This window comes from Falco punctatus, assembly GCF_963210335.1.
Source record: "Falco punctatus genome assembly, chromosome: 9".
Lineage (NCBI taxonomy): Eukaryota > Metazoa > Chordata > Aves > Falconiformes > Falconidae > Falco > Falco punctatus.
Window position 1 is genome coordinate 24,000,980 of NC_137589.1, and position 23,855 is coordinate 24,024,834.

A 23,855-nucleotide genomic window follows, 5' to 3' on the forward strand; every position below is an offset into this window, starting at 1 on the left:
TGCTAAGAATTCCTTCTGCACTGAAGCGTGCTATATAAGGATTCAATAAAGAGTGCAAATTTTTATTTATGCCAAAATCTGTTTTGCTGTTTGAAAGCTATTTGAAAATGTTATGGTCGCTAATTGAGTCAATATTTTTTGACAAAACATCAGCATGGTTGAGGCCTTACTGTTTTTCATAGACAAAGTCAGCACCACAGTTTGTTTTCATTCCTTATGAAAGCTTTGCAGCACATGTGATACAAACCCCTCCTTCCTCTGCTTATCTCCTGTGAGCTTAAAGTACAGATGGCAAGTTTTCATAGGCATGTGTGTAGATTCAGAAGGGGTAGGCTCTAATAATCATGCAAGCCTCTCCTTCCTTCCACTTCTATCAGCTCCTGCTCAGATCCCAGCTTTAAAACTCCTTGACTGGTGAGCTGCTCAGTGCACTAGCGCACTGCAGTTGTCTCCATGTCTTGTAAGGGGCAGAAGGATGTTCAGCCCATCTTGCAGCAGCCAGACCAGGAAGTACTCCTGCCAGCTATACTACAACTAAAAGCCTTCAGTATTGTAGCTAGGAGATCTGTGCTTTCCCTAGCTACAGACACCAGGTTCCTGGAAGTTAGGGCCACCCAGCTAGAGCAGCTGGTGGCAGTAGCAGTAATAAGGCTGGAGCAGTTCCCGTTACAGTAGGGTGAACATGGAAGGGAGGCAGTGAGCCTCTGCAAAAGTGTGTGCAGCTGTGGCAAAGAAAGCCAACAGGATGCTGGGTTGCATCAACAGGGGCATCACCAGCAGAGATAAAGAAGTCATTATTCCACTCTGCTCAGCACCTGTCAGGCCACACCTAGAATACTGTGTTCAGTTTTGGTCCCCGCTATGCAAAAAAGATATGGACAGACTGGAGAGGTTACAGAGAAGGGCCACAAAGATGATCAGAGGACTGGGAAGCCTGCCATATGATGGAAGACTGAGAGAACTGGTTCAGCCTTGAATAAAGAAGGCTATGGGGAGATGTTATCACCATGTTACAGTATTTAAAGAGTGGCTACAAAGAAGATTGAGAGTCATTTCACAAGGAGTCACATGGAAGAAATGAGGGAGTAATGGGTACAAGTTACTCCTGGGGAGATTCCGATTGGACGCAAGAGGAAAATTTTTTCACAATGAGAACAGTCAGCTAATGGAATAAACTTCCTGGGGAAGTGGTGGATCCTGACCTCCCTTCCAACCTGGTGTTCTACAATTCTATATTGTAGTAATCACAGTAAACACCCCTGCCTATGATTAAGATATTGGTCACCAAGCACTCACTGAATATCCCCTTGTTGTAGGCTGGAGAACAGCAGTCTAGACCTGAGGGTTGTGGGTCAGAATCAAAGGAGACTCCTAAGTGATGTCTCTACAAAAAATGCCAGAGGTGATGCAAAATGGCATCCTTGTGCTGAAGGGAGGAAGGAGTCTGCTGAGACTTTGCAGAAGGCTTAGTAGAGGAAAGAACACAGTAGGCTGCATAAGCTAAATATTTCCCAGTTACAACTCAGAAACAGGTATTCTTTAAATCCACAAATAACTGTTCCACACTTGAGAAACGTCAAGACTCCATCAGAATGGTCCCACTCAGTGTATCTTCTCCAGCTTGCCAAATGGTCTCACCTCGGTGTCCCAGTCTATGTGTTGCTTCCTCTCTTGTTCCTTGCTTTGCTTATTTTAAGTACTTTCCCTCACCACTGTCTTTCTCTCTGCTGCTCCTAGGAATCTATCTGTAATTATTTGTTCAGATCTCTTCCCCCTTTACCCTCTCTGAACCTCTCAGGTGTTCTTTGCACTTTCATCTAGTACTAGGCTGCTAAGAAACCTCTAAAAAGCTTTCTGGAAAACATGTCCTGCTTTTTCTGCCCATCTCTTGTCCACAGTGATCTGTTTATAGGTGTTTGTTATTACGAATATATTTTTGGCAATAATTATTCTTATAAGGCAGGAGTCTCTTCTATATGAGGAGAGACTGAGGCTATGTCTGTAATGTTATGCTAACTTCAGGCAAGACTGACCCAGTTGTCCACGTTAGCTATATTTTAGTTCTTGCTCCAGCTCTGGTCTGGAGTGAACCCACTGACTATAAATGAACTCAGGCATTGAACACAAACTGACATGATTATTTTTTGTTCACATGATTAATTTTTGTTCTGATAGGCAATTTACACATAACAAACCAGACAAGGAGCTTTTGCAAACTCAAGTCCAGCTATCAAAGGCTGACTAGGTGTAGCTGTAAAGATCTCAGACTTGTAAACTTCAGGAGGCAATGAGCAAGGAAATGCCTGGCTAAAGTTTAGGGAAGAAGTTAGTGGAAATATATTGGACACTTCTTTGAAAGCAGCGATCAAAAGGCAGCACAATAAAAATCATGTAGTGGATGATTGATCTGAAGAACTCATTGGCACAGATGTCATGGAGACTAAAAGTTTACTAGATTTTCAGAAACAGTTAGATGAGTGTGAACATCCAAGGCAAATTACGAGGAATATAAAATGCTTGTGCTTTGTAGAATAAGCCAACTGTAATAGAGAGTTCTTTTCAATTTACAATTGCCTTTTGCTTTTAAAGCAAAGCTGGTTACTTCCTGCTCTGATCATTCTATTCCTGCATTCTTCCTTTTTGACATATAGTACTTAAAGTAAGACCTGAAATTCTGTGTGATTTCCATGGAGCCCCAGATGATGCTTTAAGACAACTGTGACCTCTTGAGTAATAAAGCTATATAATCTTATCTGGACAGTCCCATGTCATGACCAGAGCTTATGTTGTATATGGCATATTCTTTCCCAGCATTGTGAAGTGTTTCAGTATTTTATACCAAGCCAATGTTTCAGAGAGCTACTCAGTATAAGTGCTTGGTATTCTTACATAGTGGTAATTGAAAGCACAGTACCTTTTGGTCTTAAGAAAAATAGTACTGGAAGATTTCCAGGATGTCAATATTCCAATAGGAAAATGTATTGAATGAATCATGCCATCCCACAGTTTTGTGCCCTCTACTTTCGCAAAATTTGCATGGATTTTAAAATATATCTTTTTTTAGAAGTCTAATCAAATGTAAAAACTGTCATCAAGATAATTCTTGAGGACATTGGTGGCCTGTGGGGAAGCAGAATGAAAACCAGGGCTTTTTTCTCAAAGTTTTTACCCATGTAGGTCTTGATGTCTTCAGACATGGCATGCTTATTCTGCTCCTTGGTTGCAACAATAATGTAGATTACACCTTCCTTTTCTAAAATGGTATGACTGAACAGCTGCTGTGATGGGACCACTGTGACATAGTAGTGCAAGAACACAGCTGTTGAGCTGCAAATAAGACACTGAACTTCGCAAAAACATTTAGAAATGCAGACAGACTCAGAATCCACCCTAACTCTTCAATGAAAGCACACCAAACCAAATCTATTTGAATGGAACATAAAGGACTCTTGCTTTTGCATTCCAAATTTCTATGTCTGGATGCGTCAGAGGCCCCATTATCCTGGGTGTCCTTGGCTTTTCCATACTAACACCAGATCACTGGTGATCTAGAAGTATAGTTGGTGCTGCTAGCTTAGCTACAGAAACAAGGGTGAATTAAAACATTCTGTCACACTGATACACAATTAAACCTTGTATTAAAATTTGCAGGTGACAGTATCAACCATATCTTACTGGAGATCTAAAACAGAGCCAAGGATTTGCATACAATTTCTGATAAATTCTCAAAAGCAAAGGTTTTATTTCTATAGCTGTAATATTTTTTAGGGGGAGTGGGATTTTAACATGTGATTAAAACACGATTGCTAAAGCAAACCATCCTAAAGTGCTGGAAGTGAGCATTTGCTATATCTAAAGTGAATACGAAGGTCTCCTTGTAGTTCCTACATAGCACTTCTTAGGCAGTTAAAACTGTTATTGAATTGCCATGAAGTTAATGAGAGCTTTCCTTAGTTTGAAAAAAGCACAGAGTTTGGCCTAAAAACTCTGGGCTTGGTCCTATTCCTCGGATGCCCACTAAAATAAAATTATTTTCATCTATAACATGTTGGGACTACACAAGCTCAGACCTGTGTTACATTTTGCTTGGGTTTTTTTTTTCTTAAATTTTGTTGGGGTTTTTTTTTGTTATGGTTCTTAAATTCTTAAATCAAGGATTGTTGCAGGCATTTGTATAGTGTATGATTAAAACTTACAGGAATCAGATGGCTATTCAGAGAAGCAGATGAAGGAAGCATCAAGAAATCGTTCTTAATTTTCCAGCACTCAAAATCAGAGCCCCTAGTTGGATGAAAAGTTCCCTTCTTATTGCCTACAAGTAGTTTCTGTAATTGGCAAAATTGCCTGTTATTGTTTGAGTGTGTTTGGATCTCCTGCGGTAGGTTTTATGTGTTTGAGAATTGACTGGAAAGAAAAGCAGTGGCTTTCCCAAGTTACTGTTTCATTCACACAGACCAAGCTGTAGGTATGAGATTAACAGGGTCTGACATGAATGGAGCTCCTTCTCTCTCAGGCCTATTGGAAAACAAAACACATACCGGCATACATTTGAGCAACTGTGAGTTGACTTTGGAGAGCGCTGGTATTTTTACACGATAACAGTCCATTGGATTCCCTCATAAGTCTTTCAGTTCTTCATTACATAAGGACTTTTCCTGAACTGCAGGGCAGAGAGCAGCATGTATGTAATCCCTGTTTCACACTAATGCATCACATGTGCTTTGGATTTCAAACATCAATATTTGTAGGAACATACAGTAGGGCTCTTTCTATGAGCAAGGATTGGATTCTCACACTTACCACCCTTCATGGACTCTCCATAACTCACTGAGCATGGGCTTTGCTTTTCTTTAATTTTTGTACTTAAAAATTGCCCCTTTATATTTAAGTACTGTAGAACCCTCCAGTAACAATCCAGAGAACTATGTGACATTTACAAGAAGAGGCTTTTTTATAGGTAAATAAACTTTGCTGTACAGTCTTTATTTCTCTCCCAAGATAATTGTTTTAATGGATGTTACTGGCTAGGTTTTCATCAGGTGTAAATAAGCACATCTGCACCAATTTCAATTATAACTTTGATTTACAGAAGCCAGAGGATTAGTCTAATCTGATTCCTGTCATACCTGTAGACAGAGAAATGTGTAACAATACTTTTAGGAATGCCTCTTTATTAACTAGTTAATTTGTCTGGAATAGTGTTTGTGGACTGATCCTGTAATGTTACAGAAGGAAGTAATAAAAAAACACTAGTCTCATTGATTATAGGAGGTCAAGGCACAGAAAGAATTCCCAGACTTGCATGCCCAAAAGAAAGGTTTTGTAATCCCTACATGTAAGTGTCATGTTCCCTTGGTGGAATCCAGAATTTATTGTTAAGTGCCAAGGCTCCTGGTACCTGGTGGGCCAAGGTTGGTGACTCAGAATGGGAATCAAAGCAACCAGTGCTGGGAACATGAAAGTTACGTAATCAGTCAGAAGTGCTAAGCATGGAGCCCTCACTGAAACAAAGGTTTGTGTTCTAGATAGCCCACAGGTTCTTCCATCCTTTCAGGATCCAGTGCCATTAGTCATCTCCTGAATGTAGGCACCTGCAAGTCTTCTTCCAGAGAACTGAGCAGGGCTCATTGTTTTCATTTAAAGCACAACTGCAAGCAAAGCAGGACATGCCTTTTATGTAAGAACAGAGTAGGTAGTAATTACACCTAGGAAGGAGGAGGGCTGAGTTCTGTGCCTCCCCATACCCTGCTGAAGTCTAAGAGGGTTCAGTATATCAACATATTAGTGTGAGGGGGAATCGCTTTTGACCCCTGCAGAAGCTTTCCCATTGTGTTCAGACTTCACCAAATGTCTAAATGTGATCAATTAAGCTATAAAAGGACTATATTCTTCTTTTAGTAACACCATGGCAAAACTAATCATATTAGTACAATTGCACAGCAGATGTTGGCCTTACGTGTCTCAATTATTTCACCTGCTTGGGTTGCAAGCTTCAAAGATCTCAACAGAAGAAAGTGTCCTGTTTCTAAATATGGTATTTGCATTTATCCACAATTGATCTGTAAAGAAATAATACCTAGAAAGTAACATTCTCAGAGAGAATTGCACTCATTTGCTTTTGCATGCTCACAATGAAATGCTTGTGAGTGCTCGTAACAGCAGACGGCTTCTGTTAGCTGCCTTTCGCCTGCTGAGTTAAACAGAAAGAAAAATGTTAATGGTCAGAGCTTGTCAGCAGTGCATTGCCATTCACGTTTAGTCACACTTCACTATTGTTTTGTGTAGTTGTTAGGATACAGATATTTCTAGGGTCAAAAAGGGAGTGGATTCATCCCTCTGGAAACTTTAATAAAGTTTTAAGTCATGCAAGCCCTGCAGTACCCACAAAAATCAGTTCACTGACTTCTAAAAAGGTGAATCAATGGGCTATGTGAGAAATACTTAAAATATCTGAATTATCTGCATGTAATATTTTCTACTCCTTTTATAAATGTATGTTTCCACTGTAGCATAAGTAATAGTATGTTCTATTTTGGTAATCTTTTCATCAAGAGATCTCAAATTGCTTTAGAAATACTGATAAATGTGATGGAAAAGGTACAAATGGGTCTGAAAGCAGATAAAGGTCAGTCATAGGATTCAATAGATGTGTGTTTAACACCATTCCTTCAGTGACATTGTCACTTGGATAATTCGCTTGGACTTCCTGTGCCTGGATGTAAAATGAAGTGAATACTACTTTCCTCTGTGCATCTTGTGTATTTGTACTACAGGATCTTAGAAGCAGAGACAATCTTTTGCTATGTCTCAAGGTAACTTGGTGGGACTGGGTATAGTGATCACTCAGAATGGAGTAATTACCATTCTGTAAGTCTAACTCACAACCTTAGATTCTTTAGGTAAGGACAAAATTTTCTTTCCTCTATAAATCCAGTTTTTACTGGCATCTCTGCTAAAGCACTCTGTTGAGTTTCAAATCTGGCATGAGTGAGCTGTAGGTAGTTGATAATTTGACCAAATTTGAAGTTATTTGAACAAGCTGTTTCAAAGTGGCAGAACTTGGTGAGGTGGAGAGAAAGGTATTATATGAAATTTCTTCAGTGCCTTTTTTTACCCTTTTTGCCCTGGCCTACCAGTCAAACAGACTGAGCTAGAGATGTTAACAAGCGCTGTGTAAAATCTGGTAGGCTGTACTACATGGACCCTAATAGGCTGTTGAACCAAATAAAGTCCTCAGGCTGTTGAAAAGCACGTTTAGAAAGTGATTGAGTTAGGAATTTTGGAATAGTATGCCAGAATCCAGCATCATCCTGGGGGGCAACCTATTCTGGTGTTGCCTTGCAAGTTCATTAGGCAGCTGGTTCAGCCAAAGATGTTACAAGCAGCACAGTCAGGGGTGTAGCAGAGAGTGTACAATGACAGGGATGGTGAGGAGGACTTCTATAAGGCACACAGAGGTTCAACAAGCAAAAGACATCTTTACTTGAGTGAATTTTTCCATTCCTTATTAGGAAAATACATACAGTGTTGTCAAATCCCCAAATGAGAAATCAACATCCCCCAAATCAGGAAATTGGCTTTTCATGACAACTGAAAAAACTATAGGGCTTTTGAGCACAAGAAGTTTGAAGGTGATTTTCTTCTCATCTTGGACTTCTGAAAGTAACATTTTTTCCCCCTGCAAGAGTTAGAAACAGACAGACTTGTAAGTCCTGTGATACATGTACTTGTGCTGTTCTTGTTTTACGGCCCAATACGAGATGCAACAATCAATGACATTCACCTGAAATTGCAGTGTACTTTGAAAGGCACCTCATGTTATTACCACTGCTACTTTGAAATAAAGATAGGCTTTTGGAGGCTAAATTGCCTCTGATGTTAGGCAGGTACGCCACAGAGGAAGCCATCTCCCAGTTTTCTCCTGTCATGAGTGGGAGGGCATTAGCATGATGTAAGAGCCTAGCTCCAATGTGGGTTCTGTGTCCTTTTATAAAGGAAGAAAAAGAGACGAGGACTGGATTTTAGACCCAAACTTTTATATGCAGAAAAGCAGTATGAATGCAAATAATAAAAAGATGCTGTTCACATAAGGTTTTGCTCTACAGTGGCTGGTGCTATGGGAATGGTAAAATGTAGCTTTTCCTATTTCAGAGTAACCAGTGTCTTAAATCATAGTTTTCCCTGTATATCTGAATGAAAAGTGGTTCAATATGTGGGAAATAACTTTAATATCAGCATCAACTACTTGTTATTGAATAGTTCTTTGAACTTCAGGAATACATTAAGTTGTAGGGGGTGAAATATTCCAATTACTTGTCCTGTTTTGAAATTTACGCTTCAAATGTAGAGTCAATGAGCTGGTACTTCACTGAGCTGCATTAATCTTAACTATAAGCCTAACAATAGCCAATTTAATAAAGGGTGTGTGAGAACAGAAGCAGGGTGCCTCTGTCTCCAGACTACTGTGTACAAAGCCTCTGCGCAGCACTCGATACAGTGAGCTGCTTGGCACTTCGGGCAGGTTTACCTTGTCCATCACACTCTTTGGCCTCTGTTCTGCACCTTCTGACCATAAGCCATCCCATAAGCTGTATGAGAAGGGTTAAGTTTTCCCATCAACCTAAGGGTGATTGAGCCAGTGTGGGAATTATAAGATTCCTCTCCATTCTTTGTGGGTGAGATGTGGATCTAGTGATTTAGTGCAGAATGGCCTACGCAGAAACAGTGCATTTGATATTTAGAAAGAAATGAGAAAAGGACATTTTTCCTGAGAAAAGTTTTGCAGCTGAAAGAGCTGTTTTAAACTTTCTGTTTTAAATCTTGGCTTGCTGCCAGAATATCTTTGCAGGAATGGCAAGTAAGATAAGGGAAGTTCATTACTTCTGTTTATAAACCTAATGAAACCTTCACTGAAATATTTGGGGCTGATTAGCAAATAAGAATTCCAGTTTTTAAAAATAGATAAGATATTTCAAATTCTGTTTTTGTGGTGCATTGCCATGCAAACGAAACATTCCAAAATAGCCTATAAAAAAAAAAAACCCAACACCTTACCAAGGACTTGTGAGACCCAAATTCACATCCTTGATGTGTTTGTCCTAGAGGCAAAACTTCAGTGTTATTTTTCTTTAAGCATGTGACTGCCATATTACAGACTGTTGCCTGTGCTAAAAGCTGCTTTCGCAATTTGATCAGAAATTCAATACTGGACCTGAACTTCCTGCTTGAAGTTTCGCCTCAACCACTGCACTGCATGAGGGTGAATCAGTAACTCCCAGCAAAACATTTCTAGCTGAAAAAATTATAAATGCATTGACCAGCTCAAAGTGTGACTAATGCTTGTGCTGATTTGTTCAAGGATATTTGTCTCTTTTTCCAGTCCTTTACAGTTTGAAAAGAATGATTGAGAGTCTTGAACACCTGCCTTAGATCAAAAGGCTTAAGAAGCTCAAAATACTAATCTTATCTAAGTTTAAAAAAAAACACCCACAAGAGGGAGAAAGTTCTGGTTTAATCTGTTAATAAAAAATATTTTAACAGTTTATATAACAGAATATAATTCACTAATGCAATAACTTGCCAGAAGTGTGGTGGATTCTCTGTCTCTGGCAGGTATTTGGAAAGACACCCATCATAACTTTAGAAGGTACACTACAGATTAACCATGTGCTATAACGCTGTTACATAAATCATTGTGTGGATTTGTATAGGTGATTGTAGTAGTCTCATACAGTTTTAAAGTTTGCCTGTCTATGAATCAAAATATACCTTGGATAGTGCAAGATTACATATCCTGCAGGACTCTGCCTCCATATTTATCACTTATCCTGGAAATTCCCTTAGAATTTCTGGTCATGAGATTAATTAATTGAGATATTCCTACCTGGCATTTTTGTTCTGCCAGCTATATACCTGGGGGTGTCACGCCAGAGTCTGTAACATACAGCTCTGGGTGGAGGGGGTTTCAGATATGCTGCTGCTTTGTATGTCACTGGCCACACAACTCATGTGCCTTGCACCACTTACAGAACAGAAAGCCTGAAGATGGACTTTCTTCCGCTATTAATACAACAAGTCACTTGGTAAATATGAAGCCTCAGGCATGTTTTGGATTTAATGGCCCCAAAATTCGGGTATGCTAGGAGCAGGGTTTTCATGTGTATTTTCTTAGGGGTTCTGTTGTTGTTTTATATGCTCGTTGGAGACTCTGATGTCTGAGTGAGGTGGGTTGACCGAGCATCTAGAAAAATTGTTTAATGATTTCTGGTGCCTACTACCCCTGTTAATTGACAGTCTGCCTTCTTCTGCCTCTCTGGTACCATGTAGTTCTGCCAAGCCACATTAACTCAGCCTTACATCTCCTGGCCTGTGCCTCCCCTGAGGCAAAGCCACGTGTTCAGCTCCCAGCACTGACAGATGAAGGTAAACACATCAGGATAAGCAAGTCTAATGCTCCTTATTTGCACACCTAGGGAAAAATCAAAGTCAGCTATTCATCTCTCCTGTTCGGTAAATGCAGAAGCTAACTAGGCTGCACTGCATGTAGTTCCCTGGGGGACTGTTTCTGTAAGACTACATGTGAGGATTTTTGTTGCTGATTTTAAAACATTTTGAGGTTGGATTGCAAATGTGATGTCCTCATTTACAGCCTTTCCTGAACCATAAATCAAGGGATATGTAATTAAATGAAACAGATAGTCAAAACCTTGACTAAGCTGTTTATTGAACCTGGAAAGGAAAGGGATTCTGTGGTTTTGTGAAGATCTAATATAGAGATCCACTTATAAAATGAAGTTGTCAAGATTCAAGTATGGTGGCATTAATGCATGACAGCATCTAGCACTGTATGCTGTCTATTAAAGAAACCCATTTGACAAGTCAAAAAGCTGGGCTGTAGGACATTTTGTAGTAAGAAATGATAGCTGTTTGACTCAAATAACTTGCTTAGGCCTGTGAATTATTTGTTTTTTTCACCATGAACCAAAATCAAAATCTGTCTCCTCCCCCTGATAACCCCCATTTATTCTAACATTAATTTTAAAAGGGGAGATTCTGTGAAAAAAATAATCATACCCAAGGAGCAAAAAATAGATGAGATTCTTGGTTTTCATTTCTTGTTTCTCAGTTAGGTTATATGAACTGGTTAAGTTTCTCTTATTTCCCTCCATCTCCTCCTCCCTCCCATGATATAATTCGGGCAACCCCAAACACTGTGGTAGTGATGGTGACTAATACAATGATTTGAGTTGTTTTTTAAATGGCTTATACTATGATGGTGGAGTTTAGAACACGAGGTGAGAGGTCAGGAAGTCGCCATCCTCCATGATTTAACTGACGGGGGACTTTGTTGGGTCTCTGCATTGTAGCACATTGCTCTCTGCAGAAGTGAGTGCCACTGTAAGTCCTGGGAGAGCCGGGGCTGGCTTTCTCAGTTTTCCCAGCTGCTGGAAACATCCCATTGCAGACAGACTGATGGGCCCAGAGACTACACAGGCAGTCAGCAAAAACTATGTTAAAGTCGGGTCTGGACACTGTTTCACATTTCTTCTCATGTTTTCTGCTGATGCTTGATCAACTATGTAATGCACTTGGATGCCATTTCAGTATTTTCGCCATACATTTATATACATATGTAGATATATGTATACATGCCTGTTATATTTATTATACAACTGTTCATGTAAGCAAATAGGGTTTCCTGTGTTTATTCTTAGTTCTGCCTCAGACTACTTTTTTAACTTTAACCAATCCAGCTTTGTCAAGTCCAAATCATGTTCTTCACCTACTTTGCAGATATATGGTGAGCAAAATTCCTTAAAATCCTGGCAGTGCATCCCAGGATAGGTACCTTTCCCTTTCTTTGGTCCCCTTATATTCTTGGACCACACACACCTCATTATTTTTGTTGGAATTTGCATGTAAGCAGTAAGTCACTACTGTTTTCTTCACCACTCCCTTCTACCTGCTGCTTCTTCCCTGGCAAATGAAAAAATCCTTAAAGGACCACACATAGCAGCTTATGCATTCGGGATTGTCCCTGCTGAGGACATTTCCCCATGTCCTGACTATCTGACAGTATTGCCTGCTGTGAACATTTGAAAAATCACAGTAACCCTGGTGTGGTGTCATGGGGTCTGCTGTCTTTTGCATCTCAGGAAATTCACATTTTCGTAGCTGCTGGTGCCGCTGAGCTCCTCTTTCCTGTAGCTGCTCAAGGTTCTCCATAGCCTATGGATCTACAGATCTCCTCAAAATTGTGGAGAAGTTTTGAACAGCTGCAGCTTTTACTAAGGTGACCAATCCAAAGTAATTCAGCATCATTTATCTATCTATTTATTTATTTCAGTTGGAAGGATTTCCAAATGCAAGACTGAACCTGAAACGGTACCACCTCTCAATTTCAGGGAGTTGATCTCTTAAGATTAGCATTTCTAGAAGTCACTGCAGGGGTGAAGTTGGTATTGGTCTTAGGAAGATGGGAGGTGTGCACACAATGATTCCTCTTCTAAAGTGTTATCAGCAATGAAGGCAAGCCCTTGCTCAGTGTCTCCGGGAGGGTCAGGATTCAACCATTGCTGCTATCAGTGAGCTTAAAGTATGTTTGGAGAAGTTATATTTTATCATTGGTTCCCTCCACTAGCAGTGATTTGTAGCTGGAGGGTGAATGCAAGTTGTCAGGACTGAGGCTGTACGGAAGGGTGTGGGAGAGCTGGAGGCCAAGCATGGAAGTAGCAGCAGTAAGTTGCAAGGACAAACTGTTCGTGAAGGTTTCCACTGGTGTTAAAGTTATTTCAATCTCATTTTTAAATTTGCAATGGATTATAAAAGATACTTAAAGAGTGCTTAAACCATCCTCCTAATGATAAGTAGAATCTTTTAAACTTTATCTGATTATTAATGAAAGTTACCGGTTCTGTCTCTTCAGAACTCCAGGCTGAGAAGCATGTAAGAATCATAATGTTAAAATTCCACAAGCAAAATGTGTCTAGTTGGCAACCAGATTTATGCATGTGTTAAGACTTGGCGCAGAGGTGTTTTCTAAGTACTGATTAAAAATGAGATATTGTCAGCAACATTTTTCTAAAACTGAGTGCAGCAAAAAGCTCCTTCCAAGATGGAGATTTTGCAATGATTCCATCCTGCTTATCAGTTGGTCTGTGATTAATTAGAATCTACTGGGCTACATGCTGCCTGACAGAATACACTGTTTATCTGTGCATAAAACCAAAATTATAGACCAGATAATAACTGATGTTTAAAATACAGATACCATTATTGGGTCTGATTAAAGGATTTTGTTGTAAGTTTCATTTATTAGAGATTCAGGCTTAGATAATGAGATACTTAGATTACTGGAAGCCATGGGTCTTCATGGAAATTATGCATGCAAATTATTTCTTAGAAATGATGGAACTTAATTTTAATTTCCCCAGGGCTGCAAATTTATACAAGAATGAAATTATGTATACACAGTCTTTTACACATACAAGTGACAAAGGCTAATATAAAATCTGAGTCCTACAGAAAAGGCTGGCTTGAGGCTTTTTCTTCCCATTCCAGAAAATCATATTGAAATATATTTTGAGTTCACCTTTCTAAAGAGAACAGAATGCTTGCAAATCAGTAGAACTACTTGCTCAAAGAATTCAAGCAAGGCTTTGCTAGGAGGAAAAATTATTTCAAGCTGTGCATCATGTAAAGCTGAGACACCAGTAAACCCATAACCCCTGTACTTCATCAGGTACCAGATATCAGGCCATGCACTTCACAGAACTCTGTGTACGTGTCTGGCAGGGAGTGACTTGTTTCACTTCATGCATTCGCAGTATGTGCGGCACTGCGAAGTGTCAGAGGCTTAGCACTCTTACTGTGATGCCGACAGGTGGGCAAAAGGGCAGCATTCAGTGGCTGTGCCTCAGCTGGAGCTGAAAATCCAGCAAAGGCTGAAAGAGGAACTGGTGCAACTGGTACAGAAGCTCTGCAAGGCTATGTTCTGACTTGCTGCTTCTTTTTGAAATGTTGACTTAAATCTAGCTGGTGTTTCTGTCTTGTGGAGGGTTGGAGTATTAACAGTAAAGCTCCGGTATGAAATGAATCACCCTGAATAACCAGGAACTGCACTATGTATGTCCGTATCACAGAGACTATACAAACATCAGTGGAGGCAGGCCCTATTCCAGAAGCCCGTTTTGTGCTCTGCAGAGGTTTTGTGTGAATACTTACAATTAAGCATATGTTGATATGGTTTGCTGAACAGAGATGAGTTTAAGTAACACGTGTAAATGTTCTGTGGAACTTGAGCCTCTTTTCCAGGCTGCATATGGTCAAAATAGCAGTAACTTTAAAAAATATACTGAGATGCTGGCTTTAAAGAATGTTGTGAAGAGTGAGAGAAGGGCATCTACAGGTAGAAATTCTCACTGATCTGGGAAGGAATTTTTATAACCGTGTAAATGTAAGTATCTTAAAAACAGAGTGGGGGTTGGGATTATTGGCCTCTAAATATCAGTAGGATGTCAGCTGCCAAATGAGAGAGCGCACACTTGGATTAGAAAAGAAGAGCTATTTGGCTTGTGGTGGTTTGACCCTGGCTGAATGCCAGGTGCCCACCAAAGCCACTCTGTCACTCCCCCCCCTCAACCAGCCAGGGGGGAGAAAATACAATGAAAGGCTTGTGGGTCAAAACAAGGACAGGGGGGTCACTCAGCAATTACTGTCACGGGTAAAACAGACTCAACTTGGGGGAAATTAATTTACTACCATTCAAGTCAGAAAAAACACCTTCCCCCCACCCCTCCCTTCTTCCCAGACTTAATACCTGATTTCTCTACCTCCTTCCCCCAAGCAGCACAGAGGAATGGGGAGTGGGGGCTACAGTCAGCTCATCATATGTTGTTTCTGCTGCTCCTTCCTCCTCACACTTCCCCTGCTCCAGCGTGGGGTCCCTCCCACAGGAGACAGTTCTCCATGAACTTCTCCAGCTTGAGTCTTTCCCACAGGCTACAGTTCACACACTGCTCCTGCGTGGGTCCCTTCCATGGGGTGCAGTCCTTCAGGAACAGGCTGCTCCAGCCTGAGTCCCTCGCAGGGTCACAAGTCCTGCCGGAAAACCTGTTTCAGCATGGGTGCTTCTCTCCATGGGTCCACAAGTCCTGCCAGCAAAACTGCATCAGCACGGGCTGCCCATGGGGTCACAGCCTCCTATGCATCCATCTGCTCCAGTGTGGGGTCCTCCACGGGCCGCAGGTGTATACCTGCTGTGCCATTAACCTCCATGGGCCGCAGGGAAACAGCCTGCCTCAACCATGGGCTTTGCCACAGGCTGCAAGGCAAACCTCTGGTCCAGCGGCTGGGGCACCTCCTCCCCTCCTTCTTCACTGACCTTGATGTCTGCCGAGTTGTTGCTCTCACCAAGTCTTACTCCTCTCTTTCACTGGCACATATGTTTGTTTTCCCCCCTTCTTAAATATGTTATCACAGAGGCACTACCACCATAACTAATTAGCTCAGCCTTGGCCAGCTGCAGGTCTGTCTCAGAGCTGGCTGGCATTGACTTTGCTGGATGTGGGGGAGGCTTCTGGCATCTTCTCACAGAAGCCACCCCTGTAGCCCCCCAGCTACTAAAGCCCTGTCATGCAAACCCACTATATTCTACATGCATAAATGTCTTAGAAACAGAGTGAGGGTTGGGATTAATGGCCTCTAAATATCAGTAGGATGTCAACTGCCAAGTGGGAGAGTGCACACTTGGTTTAGGAAGGAAGAGCTATTTGGCTATACAGTATTCCTTAGAAATAGGTCAGGAAGATTTCCTTGTGTGAGGCTTTTTCAAGTGTTTTACAGGTGAAGCTAGATGAAGTGTCTAGTGTGTCATCTTCATCTCCCAAGTTCTCTGTTGTTTGTGAAACCTGAATACCTCTGGTTAGTGATTTATCTTTGAACAACATCTTAATGATGTGGGTAACGGCTGGGAAACTGTGTGCAGCCTGCCCAGCTTTTCTGTTTCCTTTTAGCTCACAGGAGAGGAGGAGTCAGGCTATAAGTGCATCATTATACTTCACCAGCTGTGTATGTGTAGCGTCCCTGGAAGGAACTGGTTTGTGGACTCCACTGGAGTCACTCCAGTTTTACACTAGCCTGAGATGGGAATCAGGCTGTACAGCCCAGCAATTAGACATTTCAACTTGCATCCATCCTTTTTTTTCATAATTCTGCCCAATGCAACTAAGCCAAAAAACTATTAGAAAATTATGTGATCAACTAAATTTATTTTTTATTGATTTTGTGTATGTGGGTGTTTCAGTAGTTTACCTTTTTTGTAGGTGGCAAGAAACAGGAAGCTCGTGTGTTTCTGGCATCAAGTTCACATCAGGGAAGGGAAGTGCCATAAATGGAGGGAGTAGATCATGAAGGGTGGGGAGAGAAGCAAACCACATTCTGAACATCCACTGCCCAAAGGCCATACAGTAAAGTGGTGCAAATAATACTTGTTTCTTTGAAGTGTCTTGATTTGGCTGAAAGTGTGTAACCCTTCAGGTCATTTTGAAAAGTAACACCTTCAAAAGTGAAAAATAAGAAAAATACTTTTTTTGTTTTAAGTCAAATCCAAAGTGTTTCAAATTTCTTGAATTTTTAAATTTTTTTTAATCTATTTTTTTCATTTATTTGGACTAGATGATCTCCAGAGGTCCCTTCCAACCCTGACTATTCTGTGATTCTATACCTGTTTCAGACTACACATATTGTTCAATTTAACTGAAATTGTCAAATTTGGTCTTATTAACAGTTCACCACAGAACAGTTAATCACAGAACAGGGTGTAACATCTTTGGATCCTCCTGATCTCTAAGAAAACACATGATGAACACTAGATTCCTGATTTAGCTCTATTTCCCCCTGCAGAGCCTAACCATTTTCACTAATAGCTATTATCATTAGCTCTCAGTAAATAGCTTACTTATTGAATTCTTTAAGATCAATGCCAGGGCCTTTAAGTGGGTCCATGTTGTACCAATGTATAGCAAGAAGCCCCAGTGCAATGTGTTATCATCTGTCTTTCCCTTACCACGAAAGAGTCAAGTTGCTATGTGTTGTTGATTCAGCTGGAGCTCCTGGGTGGCCCATGTGCAGTTGGTCACAGGTAGATAGATTGCAGCAGTGCTGTCAAAATCCCAGGTTATTGTGCTATGACTGGTTCCAGGAAGAAAGGTATATCCTACCAGCCAGCTTGTGATATATAAAAAGTATTCTTGGCAATTGGTACTGTTTTGGCACCCAGAAATGGGTGAGGAGATCAAGAGGATGCTGAAGTGGCAATACTTCAACAAAGAGGAATGTCTCTCCAGCTATTCCTCAAGTCTTTTTCTATTTTGCTTCTACCCTGGCTTGATCCCACTGCTTTTCATCCAAGAGTTGATTTTTATCAATTGATGACCTCACAGTTTAATAGCATCAAATATGCTACATATGAATGGACCAGAATAGGGCTATTGTTCTTAACACGCTGCTTCCAGCAAAATCTACTGGCCTCTGGGTTTATGTATACAATATATGTAGATGATGGATAAAGGCCAATTTCCACCTGTCAAGGCACATTATACACTTTGCTTTTCTAGTACCTAATCTACTCTTAGTTTACCAAAGAAGCTGCCATCACTATTGGACTTCAGGTTTTCATCACAGTACTACGTAAAAAGCCGTGCTAAGTTGAGGTCCCCAGTCTCTTTAAAAAGGTATCTGAGCTGGAACAATCTCAGGCTGGGTCAAGAACTGGTTGCAGCACTATAAATTGCAAACTTTCTACCTGGCATAATCTGAAGGCAGTTTCCAGGGTATACCCAAACACTTGTAGGCTGCAGGTAACACCTTGTCCTTCACTTTATCAGTGGAAGCATTGATTCACATGGTGTTATTTTTCTTTCACCATATCTGAAATGATTAGATACCACCTCTATAGATGCTCAGGTCATGCATTCCCAAACATATAGAATGATACATTTACGTGGATCTCTGTGCCCACACAGTATTCTGTATACCTACATATTCTTTAGGCTGAGTGCCATCCTTCAGAGATTAGCTTCTGGCATTTTCCTATGAGGAAAGGAGAGGGACTCCTCATCTCTACAGCATCCCACTTTAGGAAGGCCAGGATACAGGTGGGCTGTGGAATCTCACTGTAAGCTCACTGTCTGATACTGAAGGTAAGCTTTAAAACATTCTTTGAAAGGAATGGCAAGATATTTTGTGTCCTTGTTTCCACGAGAGAATTTTCCACTTTTTTTTATTTCTCCAGCTGAAGAAATAACGAATCTAAATAAATCTAGTACATCAGAGAAATAGAAGATAAAGGATCGCACATAGAACTTCAACACTGGAAGCATTTCCTCTCTTTTATATACTGAAGTTCACTCACCTTGTGCTTTTCTGGCAATGCACCAAGGAGGAACTCCTTGCAAGCCCTTTCTGTGCCACCCTTCTTTTGCTTTTTTTACATTGCTAGAGATGGTAGTAGGTCACAGTCCTAAGAGCAAAACAAAGTTCATTTGGCCAAACATGTGGCCTTTAAATTAAAGGGTGATTAGCTGGAGAAATATGCTGCATTAGTAGTGATCTCTGAGCTGCCTCTGTGCAGTAGTTGGTTGTATAATCTCCCCTCCTATATAAATATGAAATGTTTGTGCTTGCAACATATTTAGATTTCTCTGCAGCTTTCCACAAAGCACAGGTCCTTGCCTGCAGAAAGACATCCCATGGTCAGGGAAACACCTGCAGAATCTGGTCTTATTGTGTGGCACAGTCTCATTGTGAAGATGTTCTGTCCTTTAGAGGTGATGAGCACCTGATATTTAGAATATCAGGCACTTGGATGTTACAGGATTCACTTGCAGGATAGAGCATTAAGAGAGAAAAACATGTTTTCTTACTCTGTTAACTCATTGTACTGGTGAAAGAGTAAGGAATTAATACGCAACAGAAATCAATGCTTAATTGCAGCCTATGTATACTAATTGTCCAGATAGTCTAGAAAAATAGAATGATGCAGCTGTCAAAGAGAATAATTGATGTACTTCATTCTGAAAATGCTTCTTTGTACCTACCAAGATAGGAATCCCAACCTTCTCTCCCGTCCTTGGCCGGTGAAACAGCTCCCTCTACTGCAGCTGTGTCAGAAGTCTCATCTATTAACAACCTGTGCTTTAGGTTCTTTGCCAACAACATATTTACGAGCTACTTTCAGAGAAAAATAGGTGTTTTCAAGGCCAGGTGAGATGGGGAACAGGTAAGGGGAGGAGTTTTTTTCTTTCCATTGCACCATGTCCCAGTTGTTGACAGGGGTGGCACAAGTCACCATGATCATTCTCTTATACAAGAAAATCTCAGTATCTCAAGGCTTTGATCACAACAGTTAACAAAACCCAGACAAATATTTTTACCTACGTACTGAAGAGACTTCTAAATTTTATTTTTAAATGTGGGTAAAATATGTGACATAAAGAATTTTGGAAGCTGAAACCTGTTCAAAAAAGAAAGAAAAGATTTATGAATGCAGTCTGGCCTTGCATTCCAGAGGACAGAAATTCAATTTCTGACCATAAGCTGTTTGTTTCATGTCTCTGGGATGGGTTCAGTATTCCCTTGGTGCATAGGGTTAGGATGAGAATAAGTCCTAATGACTGTAGACTGCTCAGAAGCATTAGTGAATGTGATTTTGAGAAAAGGCAGGCCTACAACAACCCAGTCTGGTACCTCCAGTGGTAAGAAGAGCTTGATGACAAGTATTGGTTTAGTCCATTAAAAATCCAAACCCTAACCCTGTTGCTCCAGTATGATTGGATTTTCAAGAGCTTTCACTGAAAAAATATGCAGACAGGAGCTGATACTTTACCGTATCAGCATGATAATTTTGTGCAATATAAAAATAGATGTTAGTTTTCAAACTGTCTTTAACCCATAATGTGAATCTCCTTGGTCAAATTTATAGAAGGACTGAAAAACAAAAGAGAGGAAATGTGTCCTGTGTCTGATTATTCCCTCCCTTTAGTCACAATGCCTTGTTCTAAAAACTAGCTGAAAAGTTTATAATTTAATTTCATTGCAATGTGAAATAAAAAACTGAAAAAGGCCCCATTGCTTAATGGTAATTCTGAAAAAAAAAAAAACAACCCAAACCTGGAATTGTCATTGTTTCAATCAAAACATTTCAGCATTCAGAAATGAAAACAATTCATGTTTTTCTCTGCCTGATCTTATCTGAAATACTTTGTTGAATTTACACAGAAAATTGGTCTGGAATACAAAGATACATGTAACCATATGATGGCAGATAAATGCTTTAAAATGTTTCGAGGCAGTTCAACAAAATGAAATAGTCTGTACTTTTTACAGAACAAACTCAAAAAACTGATTTTACTTTTCCAGACTCAAAGCTGATCACTTTCTAAAGACTATCTGAAATACCATGATGGAGTAGACCTTGTCTTATGCTTTCTGGCTGGGTCTCTAGCAAGCGGAGAAGCCAGCTCACTCTTTTCCTGCTGCCCTACCACAACTGTGATCAGTTATAATACTAGGCTTATGATAGGCTTGTACTTATGCAGACTGCTGACCCAGGGGAACCTCAGTTTGTGGATGTGTTGGAGAGTGTTGAGAGAGTAGAGCCTTTGGAAAGAAAGGATGGAAAGCCTTAGATGAAATTCTGTGACTTCAATTGTTTGCGGGGTGGGAGAGGTTCATGACAGAGACTGATAAAAGAGAAATAAACAAAAAACATGTGGCTGCCTTGCTACATCTCTTTCCATCAGCAGAGGTTCTTTGGGGATTGAGAACTAAGCATGATTCCAGCTCCCTGTATAATTCTGGAAGGAGCTGAAAACAGGCATGTATCTAGAAATTGGGACATCTTGTGTTCCTTGCCTTTTAGTCTGTCTAGGTGAAAAATGCCACAGGTACCTCTGGGCCTCATTTGCAAATAGTTCCAAATCAGTTTTGCAAGAAATGGCCCCTCAAGTGCAGAACATAGAAGGAGAAGAGAAGAAAGAGTATAAGGAGGGCAGCTGTACTGGTTCTTCTTCCAGCCCAACAAACAGTTTTTAGAGATCCTTTCCCAAACACAACTTCTGAGGGAGGAAGAGATTGGATATAGCAGCAGCTCTGCATCACTCAAGCAATGTCACTGAGCCCAGGGCAGAACAGACCCAGAATAGGAAAGAAGCACAGAGATTTCATCAAGGATTCTTGGACAGAGAAAGACACCTATAATATTATGTGAGGCTGTGAGAGAAAAAACGAGAGATGGTTGCAACCCCAGCAGCTAATAAGGCTTTGGAAAAAACAGATGTGAGCTGTCAGTGCAGACTGGGGTGGGAAGAGAAGGAAAAGGCTGTTGCTGAAGGTTAGGAAAGAAGACAGACAATGGGGAGGAGGGGAAAGCCTTCGAGTGGGAGGAAGGAAAAGGAGACAAGAAATAAAGACTGCTTGGGAAGAAAAGGAATAGGGAGTCTGAGAGGTTGAGAGAGAGAGATATAAAAAGGGGGATTCCTTGCAGAAAGAGCTGTGTGAATATTCAGTGCAGTCTTCTGATTTAATGTCCAGAGCAACCGAGTTCCCATACCAGTTCCAACTAGCTGACTAAATGCAAATTATGTGCAGCTAGCTGATCCGCTCTGGGACTGTCTTAATGAATCAGGGAGCCCCAGTCAGGCCTGTTAGCTTAAGCTGGTGAGTCCACAACATTGCTCTGCAAAAAGCAGTGCAGTGTGAGACATCTGCGAGTAGAGATCTGAGTTAAGTCTACAGTGAAGATACGCTGTGTGCCTTTGCAGACCATTTACTGCAATGTGACTAGGATCTCAACGGGTACTATGGGCTCCTAATGTAGTACAGATAATATTTAAAGGAGGAAAATTGATGTTAGAGAGGAAAGAGGAATGAAGTTAATGCTTTTCTGGTCCTTGCAGCAAATAAATGGGTAATAAGCCTTGCACTTCTTCTGCTACTGGTTTTGACATGGAGAGTGGCTAATGAAGCCTTATTTTCTGCTTGAATGCAAGGAACAAACTTGCTGTTAGACTTGCAGAAGGTCATTCAGTGATGCTGATGATTCATGGTAGCAGGACAGTGGTCTCCTGAGAGCAGTCATGAAATCTGAATTTGCTAACTGGAAATAATGATATTGTGGTGGAAGGCTCTCATCTGTTGCCAGAGACTCTTAGCGGAAGCTTGTTCCAAACCATGTTTACCACAGATGTCTCCTTTCCTTTCTCTCACCAGGATCCTTTCCTGGCACATAAAGATGAGAAGGATCATGCAATTTGCCACTTCTCTTGTCCAAACAACAAAAATTTTGGAATTTCGGACTTTACCCAGAAGAGGCTTTGGGGGAAACAAATTAGCCGTGTTCACCTCAGTAGTGATTAAATGTCAATAAAAGTTTTATTTATGTGAAATAGAAAACACTGACAGCTAGACCCACGTTTGAACCTCTCCAACCTCTGCTGGAGTCCGTGAGAGTTGGACTCAAGCTCCTTGTTCCTGCAGAGGCTGGGAGGTTGTGGAGACATTGTTTGTGGCAGACTGTGGGGACAGAACACAATTAGGAACTTGGAGGGCAGTGCAGGAGGAATGTGAGACCGAACGAGAGTCTTCTCGTCTCTGCAACTTTTACAAGATGTTCTAGTGTTTTACTAGTTTTACTTAAGCAGAATCAAATTCGTGGTGTAAAACCTTCAAATGCTTTGAAATGAAAACTGCTCACAATGTCCCGTTTAGTTTGTTTTGATCACAGCTGAAACCTAGCAAGAGGTTGTTGCCTCTGAAGTTCAAAGTGATTCAGAACAGAACCTGAGAAATAATCCAAATATTGAAAACAAAATCCTTTTGTTTCTCTGGTGCTTACTAATGCTTGCCATGGAAAAGCCTGCAAGCCTTACTCTGACATTGCATGTCAGCAGCTAGCATCTTTATGACAGTCCGGTTCTTAACAAAAAATCTTACTACTCTTATCTCCTTTAGCAGTTATATAGACTTAGAGATATTTTTTTCTGTTGTGGTTTTGTTTTGGTGGGGTTTTTTTAGTTTTTTTTCCACAGAAAATGAGCGAGGCAGTTGGATGAAACTGTTATTTTAAGGTCAAAAGAAGCAAGTTCACTTTGTAAAGCAATGAGTTGGTACCTAGATGAGCAGATTTTGTGTCAGTCTACCAGATCCTTCTTAGTGACCTATAGCAAAGTACATGGTGTTCTGACTCATAGACGTAGGCTACAGAGATTTACCTGCTTCTCTCTACTTCAGTTCTATCCCTTGGAGATTCCTTACCCCTTGGAGAGTCCTTACACCACTATGTAAGTAGCTTAGCTGATCCTGAAACATGCTGTATTATTGCAGGCTAGTGTGATATACTGAGGAATCCCAAAATCTCTGTTGGTTTCCTTGCTATACCAAGCTATAATTTGTAGTGGTTCAGGACACTAATTTCTGTCAGCTTAGCTGTCCATACGGTACATGTCTGAGAAACAAATTGGACAACTCTGGCTCTTATTTTTATCTGTCTGTATGTTTGTGAGTCAAGACCATCAGCAGGAATGCTTCCATCTTTCTAGGACTGATTGAAAGTCAATATACTTCAGTCTATATTGAACTTAAGAATTTTTTTTATTCCATTCTTTCACAAAAATACTGATTTTCATGAATCCTACTGAAATCCAGGAGCACTGTTGCATCTGTTGATGCAGAATGTGTTACACTTGTTTTACTTCCATCTTCCTGTATGACAGTCTGATCTGCTGGTAGCTGAGAAGCTGAGACTGAAGCCTTCACCCTGTTCCCTCATATCTCAGTAGATAATAGGGAGTAGCTAT

At 40.6% G+C, this 23,855-nt stretch overlaps 1 protein-coding gene across 2 annotated transcripts in view; it reads left to right on the forward strand.

Annotated features, from left to right (window-relative positions):
- Positions 1–1,216: 1,216 nt before the first annotated feature.
- MAPK8 (mitogen-activated protein kinase 8) overlaps positions 1,217–23,855 on the forward strand; it is a 185,838-nt gene continuing 163,199 nt past the window's right edge. For both annotated transcript variants that reach the window (XM_080401698.1, XM_080401699.1), the window contains exon 1: positions 1,217–23,339. The gene's annotated coding sequence lies outside the window, so the exon portion shown is untranslated. The remainder of the gene's footprint in view (positions 23,340–23,855) is intronic.